The sequence below is a fragment of the Desmodus rotundus genome, chromosome 2 (genome assembly GCF_022682495.2).
Source record: "Desmodus rotundus isolate HL8 chromosome 2, HLdesRot8A.1, whole genome shotgun sequence".
NCBI classification, from domain to species: Eukaryota; Metazoa; Chordata; class Mammalia; order Chiroptera; family Phyllostomidae; genus Desmodus; species Desmodus rotundus.
This window is the reverse complement of record NC_071388.1, coordinates 38,691,857-38,705,126: the sequence shown is the minus strand read 5'-3', so window position 1 is coordinate 38,705,126 and position 13,270 is coordinate 38,691,857. Positions and strand designations below refer to the sequence as shown.

Genomic DNA, 13,270 nt, shown 5'->3' with positions numbered 1-13,270 from the left:
TGCCTTAGAGAGAGTAAGTGAATTTCAGGAGGGAGATCTAAACTGTAAACTTACGGGTACATTCTGGAAGAAACTGTGCTGCATTGTGACTGCCAGTGGCTGCTTGTGTGACTTCAGGTTCCTTATGACTTTTAATCTTTTTTTTTAAACAAACAGCACGTATTTGTTTAAAATAGTTTAAATAACACAGAAGAGCAGAAAGTAGAAAGTGCTCACTAATATCCCAGCTGCTCACTTTCATTTTCTAGAGGTAACTACTATCAATCCCTTGTCACGTGTTACTCCAGACCTTTTACTATGTACATATAGATGTGTGTATATTGCATAAATAAAAGATTAATTTGCTACATATAGATATATATATTTAAAGATTTTGTTTATTTATTTTTGGAGACAGGAGAAGGGAAGGAGAAAGAGAGGGAGAGAAACATTAATATGTGGTTGCCTCTCACATGCCCCCTTCTGGGGACCTGGCCCGCAACCCAGGCATGTGCCCTGACTAGGAATCAAAGTGGTGACCCTTTGGTTTGAAGGCCTGTGCTCAATCCACTGAGCTACACCAGCCAGGGCTGATATATATTTTTTAATTTTTATAAATATGTTTATTGATATTAGAGACAGAGGAAGGGAGGGCAGAGAAGGAAATAGAGGGAGGACAGAGAGAGAGAGACCTTGATGTGAGAGAGAAACATTAATTGATTGCCTTCCATACATGCAATGACCAAGGATCAAACTGGCAGCCTAGGTATATGCCCTGACCTGGAATTGAACCTGTGACCTTTTGGTGATATACAAATGATGCTCCCACCAACTGAGCCACACTGGCCAGAGCAACATGATATTTTGTATCTTAATCTCTACACTCAAAAATATTTCTAAGACATCCTTTTGAGTGATTTTAAATTCATGTACTTTAATCTTTTTATTGCATTCAAAGTATTCTAAAATATAGATATATCATAGTTTATTTTACTGAAGAACCTTTATGTTGTCTCCAAATTTTCATTACAAATAGTGCTGTAATGAAACAATTGTACATAATATTCTTGCACACTTGTGAGAGTCTTTCTGAGGAATACCTGGCTACAGATAGAATTGCGGAAACAATAAATTCATTCTTTAAAAGTTTTGATAGGTTCTGATGAATTACTCTTCAAAGAGTTTTTATCAATTATAACCTATCGAGTGTATATAAGAATCGGGCAAGTTTGTTAGATGAGCTCTGATTTTCTTGAGTATAAAACTGGAACAAATTACCTTTTTCTAAAGGTTAACATGAGGATTAGATGAGGTAACACATGTAAAGCATCTAGAATGGCACCTGACTTAAAGTGGGTGCTTGATAAATCTTCCTTCCTATCTTTCTATTTCTCCAACTGTTCCCCCTTATGCAAAGCAACAATGCAGCAATTACTGGTTGGATCCAATTTTTCCACCTGGTTTATACTGATATCCAGTGTTTCCAGCACTCCAGTATTCATACCTACATCAGTACTGAGTTTCTTATCTGTTAGAGTTGGTTCCAATCAGTCTTGTCTTTATGTGTATAGATCACTATCCTTCTATGATGCATGATGCCCATCCTAATCAAAGTTCAATGATTTACAAGTACTTTGTAGATGTCTTCTCAGTCTTCTTGTTGGGGCCCTTTGTTTCCATGTATTTTGGAGTTTTGAGACATGGATTTCTAGTTGGATGATCCAAAGCTGAAGTGTCCACATCTACTTGTTCTGACGGAAAGTCCTGAGGGAGGCTTGGAGAGACTTGCAGCTGTTACATTTCAATGCTCTCTTTCCCTGTGCCCAGCCCTCCACTCCTTTGTTGTAGGACTCTGGGGGCACTCTTTTCAACGTTCCCCCACTTCCACGGAGATATCAGATCCAGCTCTCTCTTATGCATGGAGTAACCCAGATCCAGAAAAGTCACGTTAGTTAATTAAGGTAACACAGTTAATTAGTAGAGAAGTAGGCACAGAAGCCAGCACTGGAACTTCCCAGATATGAGTATGTAAAATTGTGCTGCGTATGATGTTACTAGAAACCCTGTATTTATACAAGAACTTTCACTAATTCTACGCATGCTAAGCCTTGGTGATACTATTTACATTTGACCTTGTCTGCACCAAAGCAGATAACGGCATTTCCTCTCCCTGTACATACACACTATAGTCGCTACATCCCAGCCTATGGCTAAAAGGCTGCTGTATTTCTTTCCCTACTGAGTTTTGCCATAAAATGCCTTTGCAAAAGGTAAAAAAAAATTACAAAGTGAGCATTTCCAGCTACACTAACACTGGAATCTGATGCAGCAATATTAAAGAATGATGGGATTTTAAAGTTGGAAGGACCTTATACATTGTCTAATCTGATTGTCTCCTACTTTTAACCATGAGGAAATTTAGGCCTGAAGGGATCAGCCTTTTGCTGTGAGTCTCAGAGCCATTTAGTTTTGGAACAAGAATAAAACCCAGCTGTCCAAACTCTGGTGTGGTCACACAACTCTGTACTTCCACAACTCTGTACAGCTTTAATGTAAAAATAAATAAACATGAAAGCCTACTTCTCAGCATTGTTTAGTGTTTATTGATAGCGAAGGGGATCATGGGCCCCTTACAGTAATCTCTCAAGATTTTATAATAATCCCTGCTTTATCCCGTTGAACTATAGCTGTAGCTCTGTGCTTCATAGATTGAAATCTATTATTCATAATGCTATCTTGTTCCTGTTCAAACAACACTATCCTTGTGACAAAAAATGTATGGATTCGTGCTCAGTTTCACAGCACAGGGAGAGGACAAAGCATTAGAACAAAGAGTTTTCATTCACACGTTAGATTCAACAGGTATTTTTTCAAGTACCTACTATCGTCCAGCATTATCCTTGGCACTTCTGGGGATTCAGAAGCAACATGTGGCATAGTGTAACCTCAGAGAACTCATATTCTGCTGTGGGCTTCTGAGTGTCCAGGAACATCTGGAGAATAATGCCAGTTGCACCCGAGGAGCTGGAATAGTGCAGTGGGTAAGGCACAGGCTTTGTGGTCAGGCAGCACTGGGTTTGCATCCTGGTTCTGTTATTGACTAGCTGTGGTATTTCGGGCAAACAACTTTAGTCAAGTCTCAAGTCAGTGTCCTCATCAGGGGATGGAAATAGCACTTACATCATGGAGTTATTTCAAAGATTCCATTAGAAGATGAGACAGAAATCACTGAGCACATGTCTGACATGTGGTGTTCAAAGATGTCAGCTAATGTTCCAAATCTTCATCATTATATGCCAGTGAGGTCTACTGTGCTCTTTCACAGCACATTGGAGAGCAAAATCAATATCGCAATACCCTTGGAGGTAGAAAACTGGGGCTTTAGATCTGAAATACCTAGATTTCATTGGTTGACTTACTGGTTGGCTGAGCTCTGTTTGTGGGGCTCAGTATAGCCATTTGCACACAACAGAAGTCTCAAACTTTGAAGAGCCCTTGGGGTAAAGTTCGGAATAGCAGTCATATCACTGAGGTGGGAGGGATATCTTCCATTTAATTTTGACTTATTTACTGTTGTGAGAAATGTCCACCCAATGGTCTCTGTTCTCAGACAAAGGACTCCTGACTGGTTGTCAGTTACTTGGGTACCCACCCTGCCTTATCTTCAACACTCTCTATTGCTGGTAAATTAGCCCTTAGAGGAAAACATTTGAACCAAATAGTACGAGGTATTTTGAGAAGACTTGAAGTATTTTGTTTGGTGATCTAAGATAAGCTAATTACTTGCCAAATATTCTCCCTTCCTTCCTTCCTTCTTACCTTCTATCTTTCAAGTTTTTTGACCTAATTATATGTATGTGTACATATATAAAAATATAATATAACATATACATTATATATATTTCTTTTTTTATTTTTAAAAATTTTTATTGTTATTCAATTACAGTTGTATGCCTTTTCTCCCCATCCCTTCACCCCACCCCAGCCGAACCCCCCTCCCTCCCCCACCTCCACACTCCCCCTTGATTTTGTCCATGTGTCCTTTATAGTAGTTCCTGTTATATTTCTTTTTTTAAAACAAACAGGGAAAATAAATTAAATACAGGGAAGAGAAATGGACTTAACAATGTATCTGTACAATTTAAAATATAAAGGTTATGCCTATTTTGAAATGAAATGTTTTATAAGTAACTTTTCAGTCAGGGTATTAATAATCATTTTCAAAGTGGTAACATATAACAGGGCATATTGGAATACTAGGGATCCATGAATGTCTATTAGCTTGAATTTGTATATATTTTTACATCACTAAAAATACTGTGATCTAGTATGCAGAGGAAGAGGATCTCCTGTAAAATAAGACTGCTGTTAAATGTGTTTGTGTAAGTTGATTTCTATATATGCAGAATCATAGATCTAAGAGTATACTTGGTAATTAATACTAGCAAAGATCAAAGACTTGTCACCTAAATCAACCAATTAAGATCCTTTTTTCTAGAGTCATCTAGATATTTGTACCCATCCTCCAAGTCAGTTTGCTTGTCTAGACAGAATTTCCTTCAGAAAATTGATCAAATAGAAGAAAATTCTTACAGTAAAATATCGAGAATTAGAAAGGCTGAGAAAAACCACACAAAACTCCAATATATTAGAGTTGAAACCTGTGACTTGTGAATTAGTACTATGCCATCTTTTAAAATACGAGAAAATACACACTAGAATCAAGAAACAGCCCTAAATCCAACTGAGAGAAGAAAAGTCACTTCCCTATGAAAGAAACCATTTCTTTCACAAGTGATCATCTCCCACAAGGGATCACCTCCCTCTACTCCTGCGTCTGCAGCCATGCAGATAGTTCCAAAGCCAGGAAACATTGCATTCTTTAGTTTGCCATCTTCTAGCCGTTTTCTGAAACATCCACACCAGCACTGTTCTCTTTACTTGTGGTTTATTTCTGCATAACAACCATCACCAATTCCTTTACCAACTGAGAAGAGGAAGGTGAAATAAACACAGTTCTCCGGGAGATTCTAGCTTACCTATAGTGCCTGCCACCCTGTCGCGTCACTCTCTGCATGGTTGCTCTCTCAATTCTTTTCAGCCTGCCCCCAGGGCTCCTGAAATGATCTAGGAGTGTCCTGCACACTTGGACAGGACAAAAGAAAAAAGGAAAAGAGAAAGGTGCCCAGGGGCATTTGTACCAAGATACAGTGCTCATTGGTCAGTGCCCTGTCTGGCTGTGTGGGGCTTGGGGCAGAGCGTTCAACCATGCAAGGTAAATAGCAACCAGCCTAGTGCCTGGTACAACTATCCAAAGGTAGCAAAAAGGCCATGGAAGCACAGGGTTCAGAGGGGAGAATGTTTACACCAGCACTCCTCTTCTTTACAGATAAGAAAGCTGACAAGTTGAGACAGACATTTACTTAAAGTTTCAAAAAACTGGAAATATGACCCACAAGATAGTCTATGTAGTTTGGTTAAAAGTCCTTCACAACACATTGTGGAGGATGATGGCAAAAATCTGAAAGCTGATGGAAATAGAAGTAGAAAGGTGATCTAGTACATTCATCTCGCTTTGCAGACGAAAAACCCCAGGCCCAGGGGGTTGAAGCCCCTTACGTGTACTGTGGGCACACAGCTCAGAAGACCCATGGATCTTGTCAACACACAGTGGCCCTTCTTTTTGAACCCAAACTTATTGGGGTGATGATGGTTCAGAAAACCATTCAGGTTTAAAGTGTACAACTCAGTAAAACATCATCTGCATACTGCCCCTTCTTAATTACCTGAAATATGTCTTTTTACAGTTTTGCAGATTCTACCTTGCTGCTTCTCTAGACTAGCAAGTTCTTCTATTTCCCTTTGGTTGTATTGTAAACAATGCACTAAATGTAGCAATTGAATTCTTGCAGTTATCTGTGTATTCTATGAGCAATTTAAAATTGGCTTGGGTAAAATGAGAAACTTCATGCTAGACACAAGAAACTCTAAAGAGATGCAACAATTCAATCTGGTTAACATAATAATAGCAATAAAGAAGAAATTGAACATTTTTTTCATCTCTTGAAACAAGCTAAAAACAATTTACGAATTTACTTATTAATCCTCATGGAGGAGCTTCAGCCATTTCACTCCCTGAGAATCTCAGCCACAGACATCAGGAGGCAGGATGTGTTCAGGATCAGCAAGCGCTGGTGTGGGGAATCAGAAGACAGAATTTCAAGGTGTCTTGGTGGTGCTCACTTGCTATTTAATATGGTTGGCTCACAGAATCTCTCTGAACCTTGGTGTACTTATTACTTAAATGGGAGGAGTTCAGCAAGGTGGTCTGCAAGATGCCTTCATGGACAAGTTCTAAGTGATTTTACACAGGTCTGAGTCTGCAGCTTAGATTTTCCCTCTTGATACTCTTGCTTAAAGTCTTCCCTAAGGCCCTATAACTTTATTGTTCTTCTAGATCTTCCCTGTCTATAAATTTCCTCTTTCTTCTCCTTTTTCTAAGAGAAACAAAAAAGACAGTAGTGTTTTTTCTGTGTCAGGGGGTGGTGAACCAATAAGCAGAGAGAAAATGAAGCCATAAATGGACAATTACCTTGTTTATCCCTGGTGGGATCCTGGTAGTCATTTGGGACATTTTAAGTTTTCTTTTTTTTCCATGACTCACCTTTATTCCTGCATACTTACTCTTAGCATCTGACTTTCTAGTTTCTCAGAAAAACCATCTCTCATGAGTTCTTCCAATGTTCTTCCTTCAAAATGTTTCTACTCTTAACTCATCCTTTCCTATCCTAGAGGCAGAAGAGCCTTTCTCACCCAAAAGCAACCCTCTATTGGGGCCTTAATCCAATGCCCAGTTCTTCTGGGTCAGTGGTTCTCATATGTGGATGCATAGGAAATCACGTGGGAGAACTAATACATAACACAGGTGCCCTCCCCTCCCAAAACAATTCAGCTGGGATCTCTGTAGATCAGCAACAGGCATTCGCATATGGTAAGGGTCCTAGCTGAGTCTAATGTTCAGAAAGGCTTGATAACGAGTGCTCCCGGTCTTGAAGTAGTAATTAATCTTCGTTTATTCTTCAGTTTTAATCCATTTTACTGGCTCCTCATCAATCTACAAATGTGCTCAGCCTTCTGTTATCTTAATAAAACACCTTTCATTGTCCCTCAAGCTATGATTCCAAGCATTGTCTTTCCTCCCACTTTACCTTCTGCTTCTGGCCAGTCCTGAAATGGCTTTCTTTGAAGTCACCCCATGGCCGGCACGTCCCTCTCTCTTCATCATCCCCAGGCTCTCTGCAGGACCTACCTATCTGATTACCAGCATCTGTGTGAAATTCTCTCTTCCCTTGGCCTCTGTGACTATGCATTTTGGTTTCTTGGCAAGGTCCCCCAAAATTCCTTTAAAATTGTATCTCTCTGAGTTTTATCCTAATGTCCTTAAATTCTTGGTTGGTTCTCTCCCCAAAGTGAGTGCCTAAGTTTAAATAATCACATCTGTGAAAGTGGCTCTGAAATCTTTCTCTCTCTCCTGAGTTGCAAGTTACACATTGCAGGAGACGTCTTCATCTGGATGTCCTTCCTTCTCCTCAAACTCAGTGTGTTCCAAACGGAGCTCAGGCTCTTCCAACAGTCTCGCTTCTCTGTGATCCCCCACTGAACCTCAGCCATCACAGTCTTCCCAGGTTTCTGGGCTTAAAACTCTGGGTTTCTGTCACTTTCCCTCTCTTATTTACTTTCCATATCCCACGAATCTTCAAGATGTGTCTATTTGTACTTTTTAAGACATCTATTTTTTCCTTCTCATTTCTAATTCTTATTCAAATGTTTTGTAAGCCACAGACCAATTACCCAGTCTGCCATGACATTGTATACCACAGCTATTTCAAGCTCCCAGTCAAAAGTAGCCTTCCCTCCTTGGTGGTCCCAAAGCACTACTGGGGTCTAGTATGAAATTTAGCACTTTCTACTTTTTAATATATTACAGCATGTACTGGGTTCATTATCTAATTGTTAATATCTTGATATCAGAGACTATATCTTTCTTTTTTTGGATATAGTTAGTATTAAAAGCAAGGCACTTACAATCTATCTGAGTCAACAAACACACATACACAAACATCTATAATACAGTGGAAATTGTTATGAGCTACAAAGGGTAATGGCAGAGGGATTTGTTAACACAGTGGATGCGACTGATGCATTTACAAACATTAGTTTGAACTGATCACCTATTATACCAACACATATTTTTTATGTGTCATTTCATTCCAACCTCCCAACAAACCTGCAGGGCCAGTGTTGTGCAGAAACGTATACTGAAAACATTAAATAATTTATCCAAGGTGACACCGCTAGTATTGGAAGAGCAGGGATCAAACCCAGATAGAAAATCTCATGTGCTTAATACCATGGGAGCCCATTAGATTAAATCACACCCCCTGCTCACACAGTGGGAGTTGATGGACAAGGGAAGAAGACCCTTTGCTAGGGGAAGGTTTGTGGATAGTGCCGAGCTTTCATTCCTGAAAAGTAGTAAAATATTCTGCTTATTCCTTTTTTTCCTCTCACTGTTCTTGTCATTCCCCAGTTGCAGAGGCAGTCTGGGGGGCACATGGTGTGAGGGCTGTCGGTGGTAGTGTGTGAGGGCACTGCTCTAATGTGCCGGCTCCTCTGGTCTGTGAGTCCATCATTTCCATCATTTCCCTTTTCATCCTGACAGCACTATCTTTAAGAGATCTCAGTTAAAATGGCAAGGACCTTGGCCTTGGTCATATGTTTTTATCAGCTAACTTCCGCAGTAGGATTTGTTCCACAGCTTCATGTGGTCCTCTCCAGACAAGTGATACCTATGACAGAGTGGGTTGCAGAGGGAAAGGACCTATGTCCTTCACACAACACCTGTATGCTTTGGGAATCCTACCAGTGCTTTCTTTTGAAAAGTAATCAATATTAGTTTGTAAGAAATTTGAGGACAAAGGAGCATGTCTTCTAATCTTTTTTTTATCAATCTTATTATCTTACTGTGCCAATCTTATCACAGTCATTATCAGACTAATGAGCTAATGACTGTGAATGTCAGATATATTTATTCCATAGAAATAGTGTGAATCTGAGTTCTTTATGAAAAATCAAAGGCACAGGTGCTATCTCTTGAAAGGGAACCAGTAACTAACTGTTAGAAAGAACTGAATTAAGTTGATTTGCAATTGGGTATTTATTCTGCATCAGAGAAAAAGGAAGGAATTGCCTTTTCTAATAAGGTTCTGGGTAATTCTGATAAGAGAAAAATTATTTTTCTTAAAAAATAAATGTTCATATATGCTATAAGTTTCACTATCATTTGAAGGTCTGTTCTTTTAAAAAAAATTATTTTATTGTTGTTCAATGAGAGTTGTCTGCATTTTCCCCCCACCCCTCTCTCCCACCTCCCTCCCTTGCTTCCACCATCCTTCTTGGTTTGTCCATGTGTCCTTTATAGTAGTTCCTGAAAATGCTTCTCCCCACTGTCCCCTCCCCCCTTGCGTCTGGCTATTGTTAGATTGTTCTTAACTTCAATGACTCTGCTTATATTTTGTTTGCTTTTTTCTTTTGTTGATTATGTTCCAGTTAAAGGTGAGATCATATGGTATTTGTCCCTCACCACCTGGCTTATGTCACTTAGCATAATGCTGTCCAGTTCTACCCATGCTGTCACAAAGGGCATGAGCTCTGAAGGTCTATTCTGAAACAATGATAAGGAATAGTCATGGTGTTTTGGTAATGGTTGTAGTTTCAGGATTTGACTCTGATAAATATTTCAGGTTTGAATCCTTATTTGAAGTTATTCAAATTTACCTACAAGCAAATGCTCTGAACGTTATTATTTAAAAAAACATAGTGTTTTGGAATTTCTTGGCCATGGTTACTAAGAGCACAGACTCTGGAATCAGAATTGGATCACCTGAGATTGAATCAAGGTTTTAAAATGTGTTAACTATGTAGTGTTAAACAAGTTGCTGGACCTCTCTGTGCTTCTGTTTCCCTATCTGAAGAATAGAGATGGTAAGAAAACCTACTCATAGGTTATTTATTAGGAAAAGATGACATAACATAGTGCCTCACTTATACATAAGTAATCAAGAAATGTTAGTGATTAATTTTAATATTTTTGAAAAAACAGTTTAGCTCTGGTATATTCCTTTTCAATGATTTCTTTCAAGTATTTCCATTCTCTTTTCTGTCTACCTTAAGTCTCTCAAGGTTTTGTTTTTGGGAAAAACAATTGGAACAATCCCCTAGTACCATTAAGAATTCTGGAGGGGCGGGATCATGGCAGCGGCCAAGAAGTGGAGTTGGGAGAACAAGGAAGAGGAGGAAGTGGAGGCAGAGCAGTTGGTTCTGATGGAATTATCAGGAATTATTATTGATTCAGACTTTCTCTCCAATTGTGAAAATAAATGCAAGATTTTGGAAACTGACACTGAGAGGCCCATTCTGCAAGTGGATAGCTGTGTCTATGCTGGAGAGGATGAAGACACTGTTGGGACCTGTGTTATATTTGAAGAAATTGTTGAACATGTTGATGCAGAAGGCAATGATAAAACAATGCTAACATCTAAATGTCATACAACAAAGGAGCTCAACATGACAAGAAGTCATCGGAGAGGAGATGGAAGGAGAAGAAAACGGGTGATATGGAACGGCTGCAAATCAAAGATAACTATTTCTCCTATAGCATCAACACAATTTGTAGCTTTTTACATGAAAATGAAGATGAGGAAGTTGAAGCTCCCACTCCACATGTATCTCCGGAATGGAATGAACAAGAGATTCAAATGAAAGATAATTCAAAGCTGAGTTATGAACAGGGGAAACCACCACACTTGTAAATAGAGGATTCTGGTCCTCTTATTGATGTCCCTTCTTCTGAAATACAGTGTTTTGTTTTTATGGAAATGCAAGGTGCTGCTTTAGAAATTACTACTAGATGAAATGTTTTTCATAATAATTAGTCATGAACTTTTAAGAGTTTTTTTATATAAAATAATTGGTTGTGTAAAAAAAGAATCTCTGGAGCTGACCAGAGAATCCCCGATGCTGGGCGACATTCTTGTGCTCAGCCACAAACTGTCCCTTTCTGTCTCAGGCATATTCCCAATTATTTCCTGCATCCAAATGTCTTGTCCATGCATCTGTTTTCTAATTTTGTTTTCAACAGGCCAAAATCTATTTCGTGTTTCATAGTTTTTTTCATCAAATCTTATAAAAAATATCCAGACCAAGACTAGCTCCAAACCAGATTTTTTTTGTTTGTTTCTTTCTTCTAGCATCATGCCAGATGGCACTTAGGTAGGCTAATAGAGGAAGTCTGTTTCCTTCCTCACATTTTATATGTCTGTCATAAATCTTAACTGGTTTTGGTTGAGCAGCAATTTGGAAGTTCAAGTTTTCAGGTTAAGGCTCTGAACTTCATTTTAATGTTTTATTGAAATTGATTTGCCTTTGTGAATATAAATTAATTCAATACCATTTTAGGGAAAGCTTGTTGACAAGCAGTGATAAAAAATCCAGCCAAGGTAACACTTTGGCACAGAGCAGTTTTTTTCTGCTTATCTTTAGGAAGGACTACCAGGGAGAACCCCTTAGCTCTTATTATTCCTTTGCAATGTGGACAACATCAAACTCTGCACACCTAGCAAAGAAGAAAGAAATTTAAGCACTGCTAGGAGTGCTGTCAGAATTCACCGTGGTGTTTATCCACAAATCTAGCAGACTATTGAGGCTTAAATTGTGTAATGGATTAGGTCATTTCTCTTGACTACAAATTTTAAATCTTAATTTCAGGGTAATAGAATATTTGAATATCTATAATTAAGGAAAAACAAAAGCAAAAATAATTATTATGTTTGAGTTAAAACAGTTACTAAAAACACTATGACACTTATGGAAATGGAAGGGCCTTTGGTCCGAATTCTATCTAGATGGGCGATAGGGGATTTTATAGGAAAGTAGCCTGTGTGCTGCACTGATGAGGCCAAGGTTGATTTGGGGGAAATGGGATGGGAAGGAAATAAAGCTTATAATGCCACTGATATACATTGAGTTATAGGAAGTGTTAGGGGAAGGGAATTGGGACATAATTTATATTTTATTTGAAAGGGGTTAGCAACCTTAATTATCTTAGAAATTAGTGACAGAGAATAGAATCATTTTTTTAGTGTTATTCAAAAAATAAGACTATAGAAAAATAGAAAAACAATATTCCTTATGTTAAGGGAAAAAAATGTGAAAGTTGTTAACAAAACATTTCGCTTACTTGCCTAACTCTTCTTTCTCTTTCACAGCTTCTCAGTGTGGAAGCTTGTGATAGGAGTACTGTTAAATCATTGTTTTGTAGTTACCATGGAGAATCACACCTGTAAACCTTGGTCAGCATCTGGATGAGGGCCAACACCTCACATTAGGGGTTTACTTAGTGAGTAAGGAGAGAGAGCAGAGATAGATGTTAATCCACAGGAAGGCAGATTGCCTGGGTCACCACCCTCGTAAGACATTTGTGCATGAGTCATGTGCTCCCCTCTGTTTCCTGGAGCTCTGGGCAGGCCTCACAGTCCAGGCCTGCACACCTGGGGCCTGTGCACATCGGCTCATGGGCAGAAAAGGTGTCAAATGGCCAGGTGTCAAAGACAATGCTTGAAAAATTGGGAGTTAGGCTGGTTCCAGCTTGAACCACACCTACAAGTTGTATAACTTTCTTTGGGCAAGCTGGTCACTCTGACACTCATTTTCCTCAAGTGTCAAATTGGAATAGTACAAGCACTGATTTCCTGGGGCTGTTCTGAGCCTTAAATGAAAGAATGCATATCAAATGCTTAGCGCAATACCTTGCACTTACTAAGGGCTCAGGAGCTACTACTCATATTGTTGTATAAAGTTCCTGTCATCTACAAAGTGCTCAATAAATAGTGTATATCCTTATAGACATTTTAAAAGTCTTGTTAACAGTGACTGTATCACAAAAGCAACAGGTATTATCTCTGGAAATATCTATGTCTCAGTGAATCAGGCTCCAGAGGCAGAGGTGAATGGTTCCTAGTTACATGAGGCAGTGCGTACTGGGGTTTAAAGTCGGAGGAACAGGCTGGAAGGCTGAGTCTGCCATTACTTGCTGTAGGACTTGGAGCAGGTACTTTCAGTGTCTTTGAACTTCAGCTTCCCTGCCTAAAAAGGGGGGTGAGGATGCCCACCGCAGAGAGTTGTGGGACTCATAGGAGATGAAATTCATGTGTAGCATACAAAATAAAGTAAG

At 39.0% G+C, this 13,270-nt stretch overlaps 1 protein-coding gene and 1 pseudogene across 5 annotated transcripts in view; one reads left to right on the top strand and one right to left on the bottom strand.

Moving 5' to 3' along the window:
• Positions 1–13,270, bottom strand: part of KCNMB2 (potassium calcium-activated channel subfamily M regulatory beta subunit 2) — a 321,616-nt gene that overhangs the window by 194,835 nt on the left and 113,511 nt on the right. The window lies entirely within an intron of this gene.
• Positions 10,291–10,952, top strand: LOC112304993 (general transcription factor 3C polypeptide 6 pseudogene; annotated as a pseudogene).